General features: G+C 41.5%; 1 protein-coding gene across 4 annotated transcripts in view; it reads left to right on the top strand.

Annotated features, from left to right (window-relative positions):
- Nucleotides 1-15,092, top strand: part of Eip93f (Ecdysone-induced protein 93F) — a 165,826-nt gene that overhangs the window by 36,359 nt on the left and 114,375 nt on the right. For 3 of the 4 annotated variants that reach the window (XM_070314412.1, XM_070314415.1, XM_070314416.1), the window contains exon 1: nucleotides 10,191-11,403. The exons of the other annotated variant lie outside the window; for it this stretch is intronic. The gene's annotated coding sequence lies outside the window, so the exon portion shown is untranslated. Of the gene's footprint in view, nucleotides 1-10,190; nucleotides 11,404-15,092 lie in introns of those variants that run through there. 4 annotated transcript variants of the gene reach the window in all.

The raw sequence follows: 15,092 nt of genomic DNA on the forward strand, positions 1-15,092 counted from the left end.
TTAGACGTCACGTGGCACGCGGCGCACGCAAACCACAGCCAGCGCGTACACACGCACGCGCGGCTACACGCACGTTCGTCGCGTCGCCGGTCCCGGGCCTGGGACCGGGCCACGCTAAGCGAAGACTCGCACGTTACCGAGGAATCTCGCGCGTACGAAACAACGGGAACTGCAGCTGCGCCGGCTAAAAGAAGCGTTAACCCTTGTGTTGCCACAAAGAGGGGAGGAACACGTTTCTTTCGTCTCCTTTTTGGCCTCGAATAATATAGTTTTGTCTATGGAGACAGCATTTTTTTTTTTTTTTTTTTTTAATACATTCCATTAATCGTTCGGTGAATTAATAATGTTCCTTCTGACAGCTGGGATTGAACGTATTTAATAAAATCCTTAAAAATTAATCGATCGAAAGAATCATTCAAGAATTATTGAAAGATATGGAAGGCGCGAGAGATAAGTCAAAGCTTCTTCGTAAACATCAAAACCGTGATAACAGAATGATAATCTGTCTAATTACTAATGTATCGTGTATCATTCTTGCGTCAACGAGAGCGGCAACACGCATGCGCTCTCATCAGCAAAATAATAAAATAAAAAATTATAATAATAATTAGCTATATTTGTTCGTGCATTTAAAACGCTCGAAGATAAGACACGTCCGGATTTTTGCGCTGATTTTTTTTTTTTTTCTCTAATCATATCTTTATTGCATTACACGCAAGAGACGAGGTGTGGACGAGACGCGAACAGATGCTTGTCGCGTTTCCTCCTATCGGAGAAATCGCCGCCAGAAGATGAGTGCAACGTAACTAACGTCGACGGCGATTCTCCACGTCGCGTCGATCAGCTGCGAATTGGCGGGACGCGACGGTAGGCGGACATTTTTCGATACGCGGTTACTATACAGGCATTGGCTCGCAAAGAGAAAGGCTTTAGAGCGGGCTGACTGGTCGCGTATAAGCGCTGCTTAGAAGGCCGGCGGAAAATTTAATGTCAAGTATACATGGAATCGGATTTACGGTATAATGTCGACGACGTTGGTGCGCGCGGCCGATCTCCCCCTTCACCCCAACTCCCACGGTCTCGTCTCGTGGCTTGCAAGTACAATGCGAGCTCGCGCACATGTCCCCCGGGAAGATAAGATAGACGCTTTCAAAACAAGAGAGATGCGTGTAGCGAAAATTTTTGGTAAACAAAAAAAATATAACAGGATAATTTCTCCCGTTGGAGGATATGTTTTTGCTAGAACGAATCAAGTTTCTCATCACATTATAGTTGTTTCGAATTTATGCCGGAATTATTCTGTTAGGATACTTTTAGGATGTTTGGCCTGTCAAATAGAAGCAAAAAATTATCAAAATTGAAAAAAAAAAGAAAACATATTTTCGACGTTTATACTGCTTGAAAAATCAAATAAATAAATCCGGATTATAAAAAGAATTAAAATATCACAAAATAATATCTTTAATATCTTCGTAAGAAAAAAAAAAAAAGTTACAATTAATACTTTTCCTAATTTATGACAAAAACTTTTGAATCCTCCCTGAAAATAAATGCAAGAAGCAAAAAAAAAGAGTTGGAGAGAGAGAGAGAATATTTTTCTACAATTTTTAGTAAGTGACTTATAAACAGATAAGGATTTAAATCAAGTTTTGTACAAATATTTATGAGAATTTTCTTAATATATGTGAACATTTTTATCTTGTTGGCAATCTTTTTTCCTTGTCAAATTTGTCAATAAGTGATTTTCCATAACAATCATTACGAAACTTTAAACTTAGATAATTTCCAAATCGTTAAGAAAATTGTGCAGGTTTTGCACGAATATTCAGAAGAAATAGTAGAAGAGAATTTTCATGCTTCTATCAATGTTTTGACATATGACATATACATCTTTAAACTTTTAATCAGTTGCAATTCTTCTCAAGTTTTACAGTTAAATATTTAGATGATAATTACAGTTTGCGCAAAGATTTTTCATTAATCAAAATGCGTAGTTAATGCGATAAAAAGCATTTCGCAAGGTTGAAGTTCGATTCGTTGAATTTCCAACGCTGTATAATTTTACGATATGATTGACATCAGGACATTAAGTTAATAGCCGTCTCGGACAATTTGATTTTTTTCAGTATGAGCGGAAAAAGTAGTCCTGGGAAAACCAATGTTACTCGTCGACTCGCCGGCTCGAAAACGGGCTTGAAAACGGCAGGATGAGAATTACGTCGAACCAGAAATCTAGACAGCGACTAATATGGCCAATTCGATTAATCCGTTTTTTTATCGCGCTTTATCTACACGTGGAATCAAGCGTGAGATTGCCGTCGAGAAAAAGCGGCGCGATTATCTGAAAATTTCCCGAAACGTTGAAAACCTCGGTCGCGCGAAAAATGTCGAATATTATTGGAGAACAGAGCGATAACGATTCGTCATAGATAACCATGAGTGATAGGTGAGCTTTTGCTTGCGTACGTGCGTGCGTGCGTGCGTGCGTGCGTGCGCGAAGCATGAATATCGCCATGTTTCTCCGCGAACGAATCTCTACGCACGTGTTTCATTAACCCGCGAAAATATCATACACATTTTTACGGACGTATGGGTGAGTCTCCATAATGGACGATTTGGAATCGACGTGTCGATTTTCATCCTTCCCCCTTGGAGGCGAGTAATAACTTTCCGGATAATTATTGGATCGATCATTTGTGGTTTGGAAAGAAATGTATCAATCTTCTCGCAGATATATATATACACGTACACACACATACATACATACATATATATATATATATATATATATATATATATATATATATATGTAGAGAAAGAGAGAGAGAGAAGGAAGGAGAGAGGGAGGGAGGGAGAGAGAAATTGAACGATTCCAATTATTTACTCCCGAAATAATGTCATAATATTCTTGAAAAAGAAAAAAAATGTGCGACGTCTAAATAAATTTGGGCATTATATCTCATCGATAGTAATTTTCATAAAGAATAAAGAAACTATAATAATAAAAATTTGCCTCGCTGAAAAAGATTGAATCAAATTTTTATTATATTTTTTTATATTACACTATAATATTTGAATGTTCGATTTTTTTTTTTTTTTTTGGAATCGACTTTTTTTATCACATTCGAAAATTTTTTTCAACATGCATTCATATTCCTTTGAAAGATCGATTCGCCGATGTGAAACGGTCGAGATTTCAGAGAGTGTTGCGTAACGACAAAAGAGGCGTCGTCACCTAGACGCCCTATCTAATCTCCAACTTTCGGTTGCCATCTTGAAGACCCGAGAGCCCGTGTTTGCGGATTATCTAACGAATTTTCTAAACCGCCAATCTGCGTCAAGGTCCTTCCTCGCCGGCCTCATCACCCTCCTCTCCCTCACCGCTAACCGTCACTTTTCTCCTCCGACCTCGTTCCTCTCGTTTGCGCGAGAGAGGCGAGCGGCTGTTGCGCAAAGTTTGAAACGGTACGCGAAAAAGATAGCCCGCGCGCCGATAAGATAGGCCGATTAATAATAGGATGTCACCGCGGTTTATCTCGACGTGCGAGATGAGTGCTTTATAGGAACGGATGGTTAACGACGTACGCAATAGCAATCGTGTATAAAAATATCGTGATCTGTTAAAAAATCGATCGAACGAGGAAAAATATTTTATTATATATTATCATCATTCTCGCGAAAGCGAGAGAAATATGATTTATGGTTATAAGCGACGTTTAGGTTACGATTTGTTTCTAGTAACTATATGCATGTCTAGTAACTAGTAACTGTTTCTAGTAACATAACATAACATATAATGTGTTATTGTTTAATTTTTTAGCGATGTTTTGTATATCGTGTAACGACGCAAATATGTACAAGGTTAGGTTCCAGGTCAGGTGAATAAAACTTCAGAGTCTTATAGGAAATTGAATTTGGAGCAAAAACCCATATAGCACCGCAAGATTGCAACAATATTGCAGCAACATTTTTCTGCAAGATTGCAACATTGCAGAAACATTACGAAATGCTGCTGCAACGTTGTTATGATATTGCAACAACAGTAAAATGTCCGCCTACAGAAATATTGCAATATAATATTGCAGCAACATAGCAATATAATATATATGCAATAATGCTTTATGTATATTTATCGACATAATATCTTTAACATATGAAAAAAATAATAAGAAATTAGGCATATAAGAATCAGGATTTACTGTGTATATAGATTTTCTGTATTATAATAATAACGAAATTATAAATTGCAAATTTTTCGGTACACATTCGACTTCCTTCAGTGACAAAGAATATCTAAGAGAAATAAGAAAAAACTCAATTTGCAATTTTGTAAATTCACAATCTCTTTGTATCCGAAATATTCAGATATGCAAAAAGATTGTGGTGGATTTACGCATACAAGTTTTTTCACATCTCTCTTGTCTTCATATAATCTCAAAATTTATTTATTAAAATCTGAAGTATCTTGCATGTTAAAAAATTATTATCAAATTTTTGATTTTATATAAGAGTGGAAACTATTAAAAGAATTCTTAGTCCAATATCTGAGTCCCCTGTATTGGAGTTATATCATACCATTTAAGCTAATGAAAATAGTTATTATATCTTTAATCTTATTAGTCGCTCTTTGTAAACTTTATATAATCATCGTGACTAAAAATTAAATGCGGAATAGATAGCGCAATATGCGCCGCATAGCGGTAAACGAATGAACTAGCGATTATCGAATACTTTCTTTGGAATATTTTTGGAATGTTGCTGTAACATTACTAAAGTTATATTGTAAAATAATGTCTGTAATATTTCTACAACATTAAACTACCATATGCAATATTGCAATATTGCAGCAATGTTGTTGCAAGCTTTAGTGTTGTATGGGAAAGTTTCTAGAAACTTCGAAAAATCGCGGTTTTTTTTTTTTACGATTTTTGAAACTAGCTTCAAAATACTTCATTCATTTGAAAAAAAGTAACGAAATAAATCCGCCGGGTAATTAAATAACAAACTAAATTATATCAATTTTATTTAATTCTGATAAGGTGTTCAAAATAAAATAAGCTCAAAACAATGAAAAAAGCAGAAATGAGAGAAACCACTTTTCGATGGTCTTTGTGACTGTATTCGTAGTGTGAACATTGCGAATGCAAACTTAAAAATGTATTAAATTTTGATCTCAACTTATTACTTAGAGAGAGTTTATTAGTTATAACTTTTTAACGAAGCGTCTCCGAGCCTTATGTTTACAGAAACTATTTTGTTCCAAATTGAATTTTCTATAAGACTAAAATTTCATTGACCTAACCTAGAATTTTTTAATTATAATATTACAAGTTTTTCAGCTTACTTTGAAATTATATGCAATTTTTTCCGTGTATTTTTTTTTTGACAAGTGTATATTTGAGGTTAATCGCGCATGAAGACGATGAGTAAGAATAACGGCATCGATATTGCGTGCCCGGTTATATAGCCGGCTGTTCGACAGCGTCACGACGGAATCGTATATTGCCCGACCGATCGTTTCGTTTCGCCATCTGGATTCATGACTCTCACGTGACAATAACGTCGTTGTCGTGACTGCGATTTAGCCAGAAGCTATGATTGTTGAACGTGCCATGGACGTCTTTCCAGCTCGATGCATGCGAGTCTTGGTCGCCGCGACTCCTCGTCGTCGTCGTCGTCTTACCCTCTCCGGTAACGGGTCGATGGCGCCGTCCTCTATAAATTAAATTCGAAACATGCAATCTAGACATAGAAACTTGGACGCGTCTTCGTTGATTCGTTCTTCGTGATTTTTCGTCTCGTCCTGACCGCGTTCAGCTGTGACGAACGTTGGACGACACTTGAATTTTGCAACGCAGCGACAAGCCGCATCATATTAGATTGGTCTCCTATTCAAAGTGTCACGGCCGCGATGCGCCGCATTTAAGGAGCGAGATCGGAGTCGTGGCCGGGTCTTATATATGTGTGGGTATCGTAACAAATAAATTGGAGAGAGGATTTGTGCATTCCGTAAGAAAGAGAAAGAGAGAGAGAAATAATAATAAAAAATAAGTAAGTAAATATAAACGCGTTGCTAAATGTTTCACAAAAACTTTATAATAATTTAAATATCATATATTCGGATGAAGAAATCCAAAGGTAATAAAATTGTATATGTGCATTTTATATAATGTTTATTAAATTAATATTTAATACATTTGTCGTTACGTATAAACTTTTGTATTAAATGAAGAAGTGAATACTTTTCAAATAAATGTTATAGGAAATCAGCGAATGGGGAATCGTGCGTGAAACTAACCAATTTTGGAAAATCATCCTAACCTAACCTAACCTAACCATTTTAGCCGATTATCAGTCGTAAAATTTCACATTAGCGTCACATTAAACGTGTGACATAGTTTTCCGGAATTTTGATTAATGATTCTAAATACGGGAGGATACAAAAGGGATTATCGCTTCACGTTATATTTATAATTGATTCCTTCCATAATTTCGTTCGATTAGAAGACCGATTCCGCGATACCCTGATGTTTTCGACATTATCAAACCACGTTTAAGAAAAAGCAATCGCTGCGGAATTCAATATATCTTGCGTTATAATGATATAATGGCACTTCGGATTCTGCTATTTTTATCCGCAAACATTCACGGATTGTGCGAATTTGCATTTTCCGCGAATGCCACTTGCTCAAGATCTCGGATTCTAAGAGTCACGGAGCGCGGACGCGGAAAAGATCGTAGGCGACATACAAATTGCGGGGCCAGTCGATGTTGCGTCCGTGACTGGACGGCATAATTTGTAGACGGTACGTGTTACCGATCAAGATAATTTTGATTGGAGCGACGCCCGTGTGTGCGTGTGCGCGTGTATGTGCGCGCGCGCGCGGCGCTGATGGTTTTTCGCCGTCTTACGGCCTCGCGATTGGCCGCGTCCTTTAGCGAGATGCGATGCCGTCGCATCTCTCGAAAAGTGAATCCGCGTGTGCGATGACGAGGTCGCCGCGCGCGCATGCCATGCGCGTGAATAACGTGCGTTACGCAACGCGTTCCGGTCGCGACATTTTGCGAGGGTCGAGTCCGCAGAGCAAAAGCGCCGAGTTTTTAGTCATCGAACGTTAATTAATAATAATAATAATAATAATAATAATTTTTATTAGGAATCTCGCTTGATTGGCCTTTGCAAATATTTTTATTAACAAAATAAATATATGCATATATGATTCTAAATATTTGCGATTTTTCTCGCCAAAATACTTTGATTGGAAATTGGATTAGTAATTGGAATTGCACACACACACACATTCTTGTTTTGCGAGAAATATAAGATGGGATTGATATGCAAAATTAACATTAAAATTCACGAGTTTGCAAGGTCGGCTGAACTTGGAAATTAGTTGTCACGAAAGAGTTTGATGCGACGCGTAATCAGCCGCGACTTAAAAATTTCGCATGATTTCGTTTAGCTTGACATTCCATGAAGATAAAGTCTTGGAACGCTATCGTCTAGCTCAATTTGTTGCGTGTTGATATTGATTTAATTTCAATTCTTATTCTTAACAGAATTGCGTCACGAAAAGAAGAAGAAATCGATTTTTAACTCGTTACAAAATAGGCTACAAAATTTTGCTTTATTTCTTCATCTCACGTGATAAGAGGTGAAAATAGTTACTATTTTACAATAATATTTTTTTAATACATAAAAATAATTTATGTATTGCGCAGACGAAAGAAAGCCATATTTTTAATTACAATGTTTCTACATAGTCTCTTGTAGAATTTGGGAAACGTAAAGCTTTTCTCTCTCTCTCTCTCGCGGAAGAATCTGCTTCTATTTAAAATCAATTCTCGAAGATAGAGGCGCATCGGAAGAGTTGGCAAGCACTCGCGGCGAAGGACAATCAATAGAGACTCGCATGTAGGAATGCATTAAAGCGATCTACGAGCGTAAGACAAAGCGACCGTGTGACTGGAACAGGTTCCGGGGAGCCGAATGTGTGCGCGGTTACGTGTATTTGCGTATGCCAGTGTGCGCGCGAGCTCTAAATGAGCGAGCTCTAAAGATAGAAGTTGATGTGTCTCGGGCAACACGTAGCCTTTAAATCAGAATGCAAACGCGAAACAAAGACGAATATGACGCCTGGATCGAGCGCGGGAAAATTCGCGGCGAACCGTTTGATAAGGGTTGCGAAAACTCGCTACTTTCGTACATTTCCGCCGGAAATGCCAAGGTCCTCGAAACGGCGCCCTCTACCTCGGCAACATCGCAAATCGACTTTTGGGCCGCTTGGATGGATTGTATAATAACTATACGAAAGTCCCATTTTTCAAACGCTATCCGTTCCCGTAACGGTGCTTCGGGAATATCACGAATCGAAACTGTTATACGGAAAATCACGGATTGAGAGAAGATTTAGATTGACAGATACAAGTTATCGCGTTGTTGAAGGACGAAAATTGCTGGATGCGATTGGCAACGCGCGCGTCATCTCATAACTCGTAGCAGTTTCGTCGAATCGACGCGAGTAAGAACGTCGAGGCGTAACGGGAGAGGCGTCCAATTTAGCTCAATAATACTCTCGAGGGAAACTTATTCCGGATTCGCAAGCGGCGCTCAAATCTCAGCCCTCGCCGAGAACGAAGTGAAACGCATCCGCGATTAACCGCAATAAGTCACGCGTTAAGCTAGCGTCCAGACTATGAGGATATTCGCGATTCGTGTATAACTCGTGAATAGTGTTGATGGGAGATTCGTCAAATTCGACCAATCAGATCTCTATATACCGTTCACGAATCACGAATTTGCGAATACGCGCATGGTCTGGCGCTAACTTCAGAGGTGAACTGCTCGCGCTTACTCGCGTTAATCCATAATGGGCGATTTAACCTCATCTCGGCGTTCAGACATACGCGCGTTCCATCTTCCTATAGACGCGCGTTAACGCGGGCTACGACGGACGTATGAATGACAAAGGGGGGATGGTGAGGAGAAGGCCGGGGACGATCGCGCTTGCGCCAAGAAAGCGGCACCGTTCTGATCGTTTCGCGATCGCACGCGTGTTTGTAAAGGGGAGGAGATTGAAAGTGTACTACTCGCGCGTCTATCCGATTGTCGCCGGATAGTATCTCTCTTTTGTGTAAAATTTTTACTAAAGGCATCTCTTTTCTTCTTTATTATTTCGTCGATTATCGGCAGGCGAAACACTAGGTTGAAAGTGAAGGGGTGGGATCTGATTGGACACGTGACCAATTGGCCAATTTAAAATAAAATTCTTCGATTGGGCAATCGTTACTGGTTACCCTAGGCATCGGTCGATACGAGTGGCTATCGGTCAATCGGGAGGTGGTCAAACGGAAATGCTCTCAAAGTTAAGGTAGCGATAATAAAATTCTCTATTCTGCCGAGAAAAATGATGAAAATTTGTCATTAGGATCTCGTGAAGATTTTACTATTCGTATACGAACATCGTTCTAGAACAGTAAACGGTGACCATAAGTTTCCTCCGTCTTTCCGAAACATCGAGTTTGCGATGGAAGTTGAAACTTTTGCGGTGCCCTGTACCAACCAGGCATACACCGTTGCAGGTACGGAGGAAGAAGGATCGGGACACGGGAGGGGAAAGGCGGAAAGAGACAGAATCGGTGGTCGGGCGCGCGCGTAAAATGTGCAATTGGACCAACGACGCCGACGAGGACTACGACGTTGACGTAGACGTCGATGACGGGCACGATACGCACGAATCCGACGCGGCTTGGCTTGGTTTCGCGGCCGCTAAGGATGCGCGTCCGTGCGCACACACATAACCCGTTCACTTACGCACACTTATGCAATCTATAGAACGGTGATGCATCGGGACATCTGTGTGCGTGTCGTGCCGCTTCATCGTCGTCGTGTCGTCGCCGGCATCGTTCACGACGTCCTGATGATGGTGATGGTAACCGGTCGCGATTGTGTGACGGCGAGTGTAGAGGAGGATCGTGATGTTGGTGGTGTACGATGGTGATTGGTAGTAGTGCGCCTAGTTGCGTCGCCAATAGTAGTAGTAATCAGTAGTAGTAGTGCTAGCGATAGTAGTGGTGCCGGCGGCGGTAACGGTGGTGGTGGTGGTGGTGGTGGTGGTAGTGGCGGCAATGCTGGTGGTGGTGGTGGCAATGGTGGTGGAGGTGGCGGTGGTGGTGGTGGATACCGTAGATGATGGTGGGGTGGTCGGATGGCGGCGCTCCTAGCGCGCAAGCCGTACCGTCCGACGCGGATGCAGTTACGGGAGCGCAGCGCGACCCAACGCAACTCGACTTAACGTCGCATATCCGGAGCCGGATCAAACGTCGAGGCCTGGGCAAGTGGAGTGCGTGTGCGTGTGCCGTCGTCTCGTCTCCCTCTCGCCCGAGGTATTTAACGCGCGAGTACCGGGACCAGGGGGGAGAGTGACGCAAGGGGTGGACAGAGAGTGCAGGGAGTGAAAGAGAAGGACGCGGTGTGTGTACAGGGACGAAAGGAAGGAAAGTAAGTTGGAAAGAAAAAAAAAAATCGAAAGGATAATCTCGGTCCGTCTTGGGATCGACAATAGGGTGAGAAAGAGAGAGGTGATCGTAAAGGGTTTTAAGAGGCCGCGAAGTGGAAAAGAGAAAAATCCCATCCCGCCGATCGAGACGCGATTTGTTATCGCCGCCGCTGTCGTTGTTGTTATTGTTGTTGTTGTTGTGAACGCTCGCGCCGGTTAGGATCACGTCGATCGTGATAAGGCAAACCTTGATCGCGCGAGTACCACCGTCGGCCACTTTGTCATCTCGTTACGGGCCCGTCACGGTAAGGAGGAGGAGGAGGAGGACGAAAGAACACGAAAGATCGACCGAGTGGAATCGGCGTGCGACTGGGATAGAAAGAAACTCGCCGCTATTGTCGTCGTCGTTAATCGTAGTGGTATTCGCGATTAATCTCATCGCGAGGAGTACGAGACGGAGAAGCAGCACCGGTGTCTACGCGATTGGCAGCGAAACGGTACCGGAGCAACAGGCTCCTTCCAGAGAGAGAAAGAGAGAGAGAGAGAGGGGGACGAGGGTAGGGGGCGAACGGGGGTGGATCGGTGCATCCGTCGATCGTCGCAGCGGCCGCGCGCCCGCGTGTTTATCAGCCAGTCCCGCTTGACGTGGCTCTCGTTTCGCGATCTCGTCATCCGTGCTACCGTTTTCGCGAGTGTGCGTCGAAAGAAAGGAAGAGATCGGCGCACCGGGAAGAGGTGAAGTTTCGGGACGTGCCATTGATCGTTGAAGGACAGAGGAATGATGTTGTCGGGAAAGAGTGCCGATCGCAAAGACCGGCAGCCCGAAATGTGTCGGCGAATCACCACGAGAAACTCCGAAGCACACGAGTGAGGAGGAAGCGCGACGATCCTTCCTATCGCGAGAGTGAGTAGTCATTTTATTCGTAAAATCGGAAAGAAAGAGAGAAAGAGAGAGAGAGAGTGAGAGAGAGAATGAGGGAGGGAGGGAACTCTAAGAACAAGATCCGACGATTCTCTTAAGCGCGTCGGCAATTAATGATACGCGAAGCGGAGTGCCGAGGAAGAATGAAAGAGAGTTTCGTGTGCATGTGTGTAGATCGTGTACGAGTAAGAAGGAGTGTCCTCCGACAATCGCGGGCGCGCGCGCGCGCGCGCATTCGCGCGTGTGCGTTAAAGGAGAATGTGCACGTGTGCGTCCATCGTGTGTGCCTCTAGGTGCGCGTAGAGAGAGAGAGAGTAGACGGAGATGAGAGAGTTACGAGAGGGGCAGATGGACGGTCCGCGCGAGAGGCGCGCTAATAGCGTCGGTTCTCTTTAGACACCAAAATGGCCGAAAAGATTTCGCGCGCTCGATCCTCTCGCGCTCGCGCTCGCGCGTTGCGAGTGCATCGAGGCGAGTGCGGGCGACGATCGTCATCGTCGTTGACAGATTGAGAGGGGGGTGGGGGAAGATTCACCGGTATCGGCGCCGCAATTGCTGCGAAACGTCACCGTCGTCATTTTCGTTATCGCTGTTTTGTCTACGATCGTCCACCTTTCGACGGCTTCTTTTTCAATCTCTCTCTCTCTCTCTCTCTCTCTCTCTCTCTCTCTCTTTCTCTAGCGGCGAATTGACCTCGTTTTGACAACAGGCGAGCTATTTCGCGCAACGTGTCTGTCTTCTCGGTATCGCTCGAGTTTTCTCATCGCCGATGCGGGGGCGATGCATTTCTGGGAAATTAGCTGATTGAAACGATCGTGTCACCGAATAAAGTCTTCGCTCCGAGATCGTTAGGAGGATCGAGTTATTTCTGAAATTTATCTAATCTAACGTTATCGTCGCAAACTAAACAGTTTTTCATCATCCGTTTAATTATGAAGTTTGAACTGTTTGGACGGGATTCTTTGTATCTCTTCATTCATCTCATCATCTGTACGATGATTCGTTCCGTTTCGTTCAGTCGTCCGAGTGAGAAAACGAAGCTTCGATCCGAGGTCAGTTGAAAAATGAAGCATGAGGATAGATAAAATAAAGGATCGCGAATATATAATTGGAGGAAATTGATACATTTAAATAATGGCTCGAAGATTTTAAAAGATCGCAACGAAAATAAAGCCGAAACAGGTTTGGAATATACGAACAATCTGTCTAATGATCGAAAGACAGAGAGAGAGAGAGAGAGAGAGAGAGAGAGAGAGAGAATATTAGCGATAGGTATATACATACGGATACATATAATGCAGAAATGCTCTTACAGCTTCTTTTAATATATTCACAATTTTCAAGTACTAATTACAAGAGACGTGCTCCCATCGCCATAATAATGATCCATGTGATGACCTAACCATGTGACTCTCGTCGAAGTGAGCCGCGATAATAATCAGGGGCTCTGTAATATTTCTTCTTTTCGTCGATATTATCCGCCGATATTGCATCTTTTTTCGCGCATTACGCGCCATAATTCCTTTCATGATTACGCATAAATACGCGTGACGGCTAAAATTTCTGTTCGATATACGCGAATGTCCGCGATAATACCGAATCATAATTTCGCCTCGATAGAAAAGCACCGTTGTAATTATTAATCCGCGAGTTGTTTCACGCGAGTGAATTTGATCCAGATCGATTCCAACGGCGCCATTGTGTCGGATAACGTTTACCAAGGTTCTTTTGTGCCGGCGAGTGTTGAAAAATACATGTTGTTCTGGTGACGGGGAGCGTGTTTTCCCCTTAAAATCAATGCGAATCTGTAATAATTCGCGCTTTGAGGAACGGAAACATCAAACATCTCTGATTTTATTCGCCCAGTTCGCTTCAGACTGGGCATATGATTACTCAAAGTGTAAGCGGAATCGAAGAAAATTCTAATTAAATTATTCGTAAAATTTAGATAGAATCTTTGCTCAATATAATGTTATAGAATTTTTATTCATATATTTTATTCTAATATAATCGTTATATATATATATTATTTATACTTAATTTATTTATATAAATCATTATTATTCATTTATAATTTTTCTTGCCACCAATGTAATGTAATTCAATTTTTTTTTTTTTAACAAATATCGTCAACAACATTGCTAATAATAAGTATCACTAATATTTTAATAATATTATACATTGTATGTGTGCATCAAGTCGCGCATTTTTCATAATTCGAACATTTACGCGTGAAATTTTCAAAGTTTGAAGATTTTCGTGTTTATCAAAGGCGTAGGATAAAATCGGCCAATCGGCGATCGAATAAAAATTATGCGCTTGAAACAGAGCTGAACGTAGGATGCAGAGCAATATGCAACGCACGCCGCGCGCGTCCATCTGTCAGTTTTATCGAGCGACGCCGTTCGCGTCACGTGTTCCGCACGGAAACCTGTCGCTCCGAACAAGTCGAGGAGAGACCGCGGAACGTCGTTGTGTCTCCGACGTTACCGACGATATGGAACGCCCGAAAGCTGAAAACGCTGAGATTCAATCGAAATTCTTTCGTCGCGCGTCGGGTTTCGGCTCTGGCGGCGCGATGTCGTTTCGTTCGGAAATTTCTGCCAAATAAATTTCGATTACGTCGGACGCGCGTTCCTTCGATATTTCCTGACGTACCCCGAACGCGCGCAATGATCGACAATCCGCGAGATTCTAGGGACACGCGTTATGTATACATATACACGCGGAGAGATCCTCTCTTGTCGCGCGCCTTGAATAAATCTCAAAACGCGATTTTTTAATTCTTGTCCAATACATTTCGATTTGACACGCGCTTCATCTTCGATTTCTGCCTCGCGTCTCTTTTTGGATATCTACATCAGCAGTTTATTCTTTTCCGAAGGACTATACAGGGTACTTCAGATATACTTCAACAAACTTTGGGGATGGGGTCAAACAAAAATAAGAAAAAAGATATCATAAATATAAACATATGTCCGGAAATGTCTTCACCAACGCATCGTAGATACTTGCGAGATCATTCGCAACCGTCATGAGATCTTTGAAAGGGTGCAACAGTCTATGATCCTACGTGTCCATCTGTGCATTGAATTGTATTACATTGGTCATGTGTCATTGTAAATATATTCTGTCAATTTTTGTCGTTGAAATCTTTCGATTATAAACTCATAAACCACACAGAGAAAAAGGTTTCTCTAAATTTGATATATCTGTTTGTTCGACTTATATTTGTTTCATTAGAAAAATATAATTTTATACGAAACATTATTTTGTTGAAGAAAAAATTTTATGGTTTCGTTGCATTAAACCATGTTGTTTGACGGAAAAATAACTATTATTTCGAATAGTATAATTTATTCGCTTACCGCTATACTTCACTATACTTGTATTCAAGTTTCTGTCATAAGAGTGTATGAATTAGGCCTGCAAAATGCGGCTAATAACATTTAACAACTATTTCTATCAATTTCATTTCTCATACGATCTCTATAGAAGAGAATTCGGATAATGAAACTGATTTTTGGAAAATCGAACGGATAAATGTCCGATATTCATTTATTCGGATAGAAATTTCGAATAAGTAAAGTTAAGTTTTTCTATATGCTATGGTCCTAAGATGCTTCAAAGATTTGATTAGAAAGATGCAGTAACGTGCCATTTAACTTTAT

Source organism: Polyergus mexicanus, unplaced genomic scaffold, assembly GCF_030449975.1.
Source record: "Polyergus mexicanus isolate NDT 795.1 unplaced genomic scaffold, iyPolMexi1.0 SCAF_27, whole genome shotgun sequence".
In the NCBI taxonomy this organism is placed as follows: Eukaryota; Metazoa; Arthropoda; class Insecta; order Hymenoptera; family Formicidae; genus Polyergus; species Polyergus mexicanus.